At 39.9% G+C, this 7,274-nt stretch overlaps 1 protein-coding gene across 1 annotated transcript in view; it reads left to right on the plus strand.

The window, feature by feature from the left end:
• Positions 1-467: 467 nt before the first annotated feature.
• The window catches only part of PAK5 (p21 (RAC1) activated kinase 5), a 320,486-nt gene continuing 313,679 nt past the window's right edge, over positions 468-7,274 (plus strand). Inside the window, exon 1 of the mRNA XM_007476696.3 lies at positions 468-640. The gene's annotated coding sequence lies outside the window, so the exon portion shown is untranslated. The remainder of the gene's footprint in view (positions 641-7,274) is intronic.

Raw genomic sequence — 7,274 nt, forward strand, 5'->3', positions numbered from 1 at the left:
GGGGCAAGTCCAAATTCCTCCCACGGTGGCCTTAGGGGGACCGCTGCAAATTGCTGCCCGCCCTCCACACCCCTCCTAATTCTCACTCGTGGCGCTACATAGTAAACCGTCTGAATGCCCGGGGTGGTGGGTGAGTGACATGCTTCTCCCGGGTCAAAGATAAAGTAAATTCGGGCAGTAAAGGGCTGCTCTCTTCCAGGCCATTGCCACAGCCCTTCGCGTTAGCCCCAGCTCATTCCGGCCTCGGGCTGGTCCTCGTGGAGCCACCCCCAGCTCCCCACGCCCACCCACCTACCCACCCACGCGGGGCCGGCCCCTTTGCCAGCTCCAGTCTGTCCTCTTGGCTGCAACTAAAACGCGGAGAAGCGGACCCAGCAGAGAGAAAACTCCCCCATAGCGCCGAATGCCGGAGCTGGGCATGCTCAGTCGGGAGAGTAGGTTTGGGTCTCAAGTAGGAAGCTTCAGCTCTACCCACCCTCTCCTCCTCTCCGCTCCCCACCCCCGCCCCCTTTCCCCAGCCCAGCCTGTAGTAGTTACACACTGTGCACCCAGGGAGACTGGGAACATGGCGCTCAGAGCGATGTAACAGCGGAGAAAGAAAGGAGATGCAGCCGCCGCTTTTCTGACAGCCAGCTACCAGGTAGGAGCATCTTGCCTGGCGGCGATGAAGAATGGGGCGGGAGGCGTTGCTTTGGGAGATATGCCCCAGATGGGACTGGGAGCATCCTTCTGTGCCAGAGTCCCGGACACGGGAGGATGCGAGCCCGGTGCAAAAGCTAGCTCTCTCTGACAGTGCAATTGTGCATCTCCTAGGAGATGCCTGGCACTAAACTGCCTGGAAGAAGCAGCCCGAGACAGGTACCTCTCCGATTCGCTACCATCTGCATCTTTCGCCCAGGGTCCAGTGATCGAATGAGAGGCGGATTTCTGACCCCTGGGTGCGAGACGGGCATGGAGAAGCCCGGATAACTCACTGAGCGAGAGCGCTGGTACCCTGTACAGCTGCTGAGCCCCGAACGCTGCCAGCTCTTTGTGTATACAGGAGCATATGTCCGGTGTAGACGTAAGCTCTGATAGATGTTTCTTCGGAATAGTGCTGGACACATTGCCAGAAAAGGAATCCGGCGTGGATTTTGTTTCTTCTCAGGTGTGAACTAAAACAAATAAGTGATGTTGTTGGGGTGCTGGGCTTTCCTTTGTTGTGGTGCCGTGTGTATATGTGTGTTTTAATTGCAAAGAACACCCGGAAACTTGTCATTTTAGGCACGTGTGTGGAGCATAATCCGAAGGATGCTTTTCCTTCTGAACTCTGCCAAAATGATGTAGAGCCTTAGATTCCTGGTGGGTAAACTTCAATCCTTCCTCGGTGTCGGGGAGAGTCTGAATGCTTCTTTTAGGCAGCCAGTGCAATTTTTAAAGACAGTATGCTCAGCCCTAGAGCTAAACATGGGATGTCAATTAAATAAAATGACATAAAATTTTGATGAAGTCGATTTAAATAAATATTCTTGTGAATTAAAAAAAATGGAAGGATGCCCAAAGAGAAATGGTTACTTTTTAATAAGAAAGTATGTGAGTGAAAGAGCCTGGCAGTCAGGAGCCTTAGGTTCTTACCCCAGTTCTGATACTAACTGTGTGACCTTGGAGAAGTCACTTAACCACCCTAGGTCTGAATTTCCTCATTCTTAAAATGAAGAGTTTATACTTGATGATCTCTAAGACTTCTTCTAGATCAAAAATATTATGAATCTACAATTCCAAGATCAATAGAGTACAATAACAGTTATGCCAACTTCTAGTTGACTAGAATTTTTAACTTTTTAAAGCACATTCACATTAGTCTTTCATTCTTATATGATCTTCACAGCAATTCTGTGAGAATAGAAGAGGCACCTACATATATATATATATATATATATATATTATTAAAAAATAAAAGAATAGGCAGACCCTAATATGTAGTCAAATTTGACCCCCAAAGTAACTCCAAAATGGATATTGTAAAGTGTAAAGTAAATGATAACTTACTTTTTAAAAAACAAATAAAATACCAAAATATGGGGGAAATGTGATTAGGTAAATTAAGCACTGTATATATATATATGTATGTATGTACATATATTTAATACAATAATATTCTGCGAAAGCACAGGAGATGAATCTGAGAATGCTGCTAAAATCAAGAGGTGCTATAAAAACTTCATTGATAATATTACTATTATAATAAAATGTTTTGTTGTATGAGAATAGACAATAACTTTTTGTATTTACCACTTCTAGTATAAGTTTTTATAACTTAGATTTGCATAGTTTTAGAGTTGTAACCCTCATATTAACATAAGTCTGAAAGTCTTTGAAGTTAATTTTTCTGGTGTACTCCACATGCTGAAAAATCATGTTTCTGCTACACTGGATTGATGCTATTCTGAGAAGAGAGTTTAATAACAACTGCAACATTAGCTGACCCCAATTGAAGAACAGAAACTCTGTTGACAAAGATCAAGAAAAATGGTGAAAACATTTATATATTTTTCTTTAACATCTTATGGAGTCTATTAGAAGGCTAATTCAAAGTACATTTGAAAGATAGCTATAATGTGCTTATGCAGAAGTCTCTTTTCCAGTAACCTTTACTAACAGAACCTAGACAGAAGCTCGTAAATGAACTAAGGTGTCATTAGCCCAAGGAGGTTTTACAAATTCTGTGCAGGAAAGCTCTTGACTGCTTCCAAAAGAGTTATGCAAGTCTTTACTACTATTTAGAAATAGTTCTGATGAACTTAAAAAAATAATTAATTATTATAAAAAGTTTTTGCTACTTTTGAGACAGTGATAGAATAAGTGGAAAAAACATACAAAGTAGACCTGGGAACTAAAAAAAACATGATGTGGAGTATTTGCTGGTAGGGAAAACAGGTGCTTGAGCTCCATTATTTCCTCATTGATTTTTATAATAATAGATTTTGATCACCCAGAAAAGCTTAAATTGTGTTTAGTTTATCTAAAGAAAACTGGACCTTTCAGAGTCATGAAAATAAAATAGAATACCTCAAGCCTCTTGATAAATGATGTATTTTCTTTTTTCTGTTTTGCAAATCAGGTATAACTTAAAAATATTTTCCAGTAATTAGTAACACCCAGGCTAAGGACCCATGTAAGAAAAATAGGTGAAACAAGAAAGTGGGGAGTGTACCATCCTTGAAAAGTTGTCCAGGTTAGCTGCCATGTAAAGTGTGTGTTAGGATGAGTGAGGGCTGAGAAGATGGAGTGATAGATTGTAGAGCATGATGATTGCCAGGAAAAGGAGCCGGACCTTTAATGTCCAGGGATGCCTGCTGAGGAGTTTTGAACAGAGCCATAACAAGACCGGATTTGTACGTAAGAAAACTTTAGTTTGGTAGCAGTAGAAATGATGGTTTGGAATGAGGAGAGAGAGGAGAGGCATGAAGACCTGTTGGGTGTTCAGTCCTTTTTGAGTTCTGGAGGATGACTTTTTCTAACCCTATTTGGATTTTTGTGAAGGCTTAGTGTGTCTCCATTTCCCTCTGGTGTATGGTCTCTTTGGTGTCTATTTCTTCCTTCTACTATTTTGCGATTTCAGAAGCGTTATAAAGTCTAGAAGTCCACATGTACACACACATTAGCAGGGAAGAAGAAGAAAGCTATTTTGGGCAAGAGTGCTTTATGGGGTGGGAAGATTTTTATTTATTCTTTATTAAACTTCCAAAAGTAAAAAAAAATGGCTAAGATAGTAGATTGGTTTGCCATTTCTTTCTCCAGATCATTTTGCAGATGAGGAAACTGAGGCAAACAGGTTTAAGGGATTTGCCCAGGGTCCATAGCTAGTAAATGTCTGAGATCAGATTTGGACAAATTCCAGCCCTAGCTGCCCAAAAGAACATCTCTAGGGAAAATATAATAAAAATCCAGGTCCTGAGGGACCCTGGTTGGGGAATAATGAGGAGATGGAAAGTACAGGACTTAATAACAAATGGGAGAAAAGAGTCAATAGAATACCAAGATTTCCTACTCCGAAGACAGTAATGGCACAGAGAGAAAGAGTGATGAAGAGGAAGAATGGGGCATTTTTTGATCCAGTAAAGGTTGTAGATGGAAACTAGTTACTGACTCATTTCTGACTTCATGAAAGTATGAGCCATAGAGAACAGCATTTAAATGAATCTGGAGGGATATTTAAGTCAGATTTCAGGTAGAATGCCCTCATAAGGAAATTAATTAGAGCTAGCATGCACTAGAACTCCACATGCCTGTAAAATTATTATTATTAGATCCAATTTGTGTTATTTCCCTCTCCACACACTCAGGTAGCTCTTTTTTTTTCTGAATTGGAATATAAGCTCCTCTCTTTGGCAGGTAACAGCCCTTTAGGATCCCCCCTATTTTATATATCTCTATCTCTATCTCTATCTCTATCTCTATCTATATATAATATATTTATGCCTTTCACAAGGCTGTCCAGTCAGATTATCCTCATTCTCTTCCCTCTGTGCCTTTTTACCAACTGCCTTCCTTGCCTCCAATGCCCTTCTGCTTGGCCTCTGCCTTCTACACTCCGTGCCTTCTTTCAAGACTCTATTCAATCTCTATATTCAATAAATCAGGCCTTTCCTGATTATCACCCCCCCCCCTTTAGTGCTATTGGCTTCTTTCTGCCCTAATTTATTTTTTAAAACCCTTACCTCTGTCTTGGAATCCATACAATAGTATATATTGCTTCTAAGGCAGAAGAGCAGTAAGGTCTGGGCAATGAGGGTTGGGTGACTTGCCTGGGGTTTCCCAGCTAGGAAAGTATCTGAGGTCATATTTGAACCAAGGGCCTCCCTTCTCTGGATCTGACTCTCAAACTGAATCATCTAGCTGCTGCCCCTTTCCACCCCAAAATTACCTTTTATCACTTTTGCATGTTTGTTGTAGTTTAGTAGTGTCTGATGCTTTGGGAGCCCATTTGGGATTTTATTAGCAAAGATACTTGGAGTGGTTTGTCATTTCGTTTTCTAGCTCATTTTTACAGATGAAGAAACTGAGGCAAACAGAGTTAAGCTACCTTCCCAGCATCATACATCTATTAAATGTTTGAGGCTGGATTTGAACTCAAGTCCTCCTGACTGAGGCTGGCGCTCTATCCATTGGACCACAAATCAAAACTGGTGTGTCTCCTGGCCAAATTGTAGGGGGTGAGACTGTTCTCAAGAGTAAGTTGTCTTTTCGTTCTTGATCTTGTAACTCCAGAATCAGTGCAGTGTTCAACCGCTAGTAGATGCTTAATAAATGTTGATTGATTATCAACCTGAGAATTATCTGAAATACCTGATTATCTGAATATTTACATTATCCTATTAATATTATTTGATTACCTGAATAGTTATATAAATGTTATCTGACTTATCTGATTATCTTACTTACTATGTGAATATTATATGAATTAATTTGATCATCTAAATTATTATTATATGAATAATATTGTCCAATTATTTGAATTCTTATTATCTGAATTATCTGAATATCCGAATTTGATTTAGGTATCAAGTGATCCTTACCAGACAGATAAATGATTCGATGGAGGCCTCCAGTTGGTCAGATGACATTGTTAGGCTCCTAAATAACCTTATGTTTCTATGATTCTTTTAAATGGTTCACCGAGGCAGTATTGTTGTAGTGAATAGAGTGCCAAAGTTAGAATCAGAAACATTTGGGTTAAAATTCTGCCTCTGGCCCTGAGTGACCCTGGACAAGTCATTTGATATGACCTTTGGTTTCCTCAACTGTGAAATTGTCATGATAATGCTTGTTGTGGAGTTTTAAGGAGAAATAATAAGGAACTTTGCAGATTTTAAAATTCTCTATAAAAGTCAACTGTTATTGTTTATAAACTTCCATTTACAGTGCTTTTGTAAGTAATAAAGCAATGGCTTTCAGACTGAGATAAGTAAATAAATAAATAGATATATTTATAGCTATATCTATATATTTTTACTAGCAAACAGCATCAGTTCTGAAACAGATGACTATTTTAGTACCTTACACGTGTTCTGTATGTTACAGAATCCCCTGGTAGTAGAAGATACACACGAATCTGACATAGAGGTTATGGTATTTCCAGGGAAGTGTCAGAAGTTTGGTTAGGATGCAGTGCTTCTGGAAGGCTTGAAACCAGTGAATGAATCAATCACTTTGACTTTTCAGTGTGATGCTCCTTATATTTTTAAAACTTTTTGACTAAAAGAAATTAGAGTTCAAGGCCTCCCATGGCTCACCTGACTTCATGCAATGGGCTAATCAGAAGAACAAATAGTTAATGCTTTAGGGCACATGCACCAGGCATGTTAGCTAGCTCAAGTTTTAAAAACAAATATCAGTTATAAGATGTCTTCTATAATAATGCAGTATAAAGTAATTTGTGAAATGAGTTATAGGAGTCAATTGACTGAATGGTTCTGGTATTTTTGGCCTTTTTATACATTTAAATATTTCCGTGCTCTCTTCCCAATATCCTTCTTCCATTATCTAGGTTTGTTATTGTTGTTCAGTTGTGTTCAACTCTTTGTTGACCCCGTTTGAAGATTTTTTGGCAAAGATACTAGAGCTATTTGTGATTTCTTTTCCCAGCTCATTTTTACAGATGAGGAAACTGAGGCAAATAGGGTCAATGTCTTGCCCCAAATCACACAGCTAGTAAATGTCTGAGGCCAGATTTGAACTTGGGAAGATGAATCTTCCTGATGCCATGCCTGGCATTCAATCCATTGGGGCTATCTATGTGCCCCCATTATCCAGATAGCATTATTCAAACATGAGGAAATTCAGAGGCAGAGCCTGGAATATAGTAGGTGATTAAAACATCTCATTGACAGACTGACTTTTGGGGGGGCAGAAGAAGTGGGTAGCAGGGAGAAAAACTGACCTCTCTTTGTGCATCCCTGCCCTAAAAGTATATCAGGTGAGTTGTCAAAGCCAAAAGGTAACCATTTTCATTTTGCAATTAAAGCTCAAAGTGGACAGAATATGGAGAACTTTTGTTATCTGCTTTTGTTCACTTATCTGAATGGGGCATTATCAGCTCTCAGAAGGATAAACATCTTCATAATGGAAGTGGTGAGGATTTGATATTTCTGTTTTTCTAATTCATTATCATTGTTCAGTACAGTATGAAAGTATTTGACTTCATCTTCTAGCTCTGGTGAAATATACCGGGGGTGGGGGTGGGGGGACAAAGCGGGAGAGAGAGAGAGAGAGAGAGAGAGAGAGAGAGACAG

Source organism: Monodelphis domestica, chromosome 1 (assembly GCF_027887165.1).
Source record: "Monodelphis domestica isolate mMonDom1 chromosome 1, mMonDom1.pri, whole genome shotgun sequence".
In the NCBI taxonomy this organism is placed as follows: Eukaryota; Metazoa; Chordata; class Mammalia; order Didelphimorphia; family Didelphidae; genus Monodelphis; species Monodelphis domestica.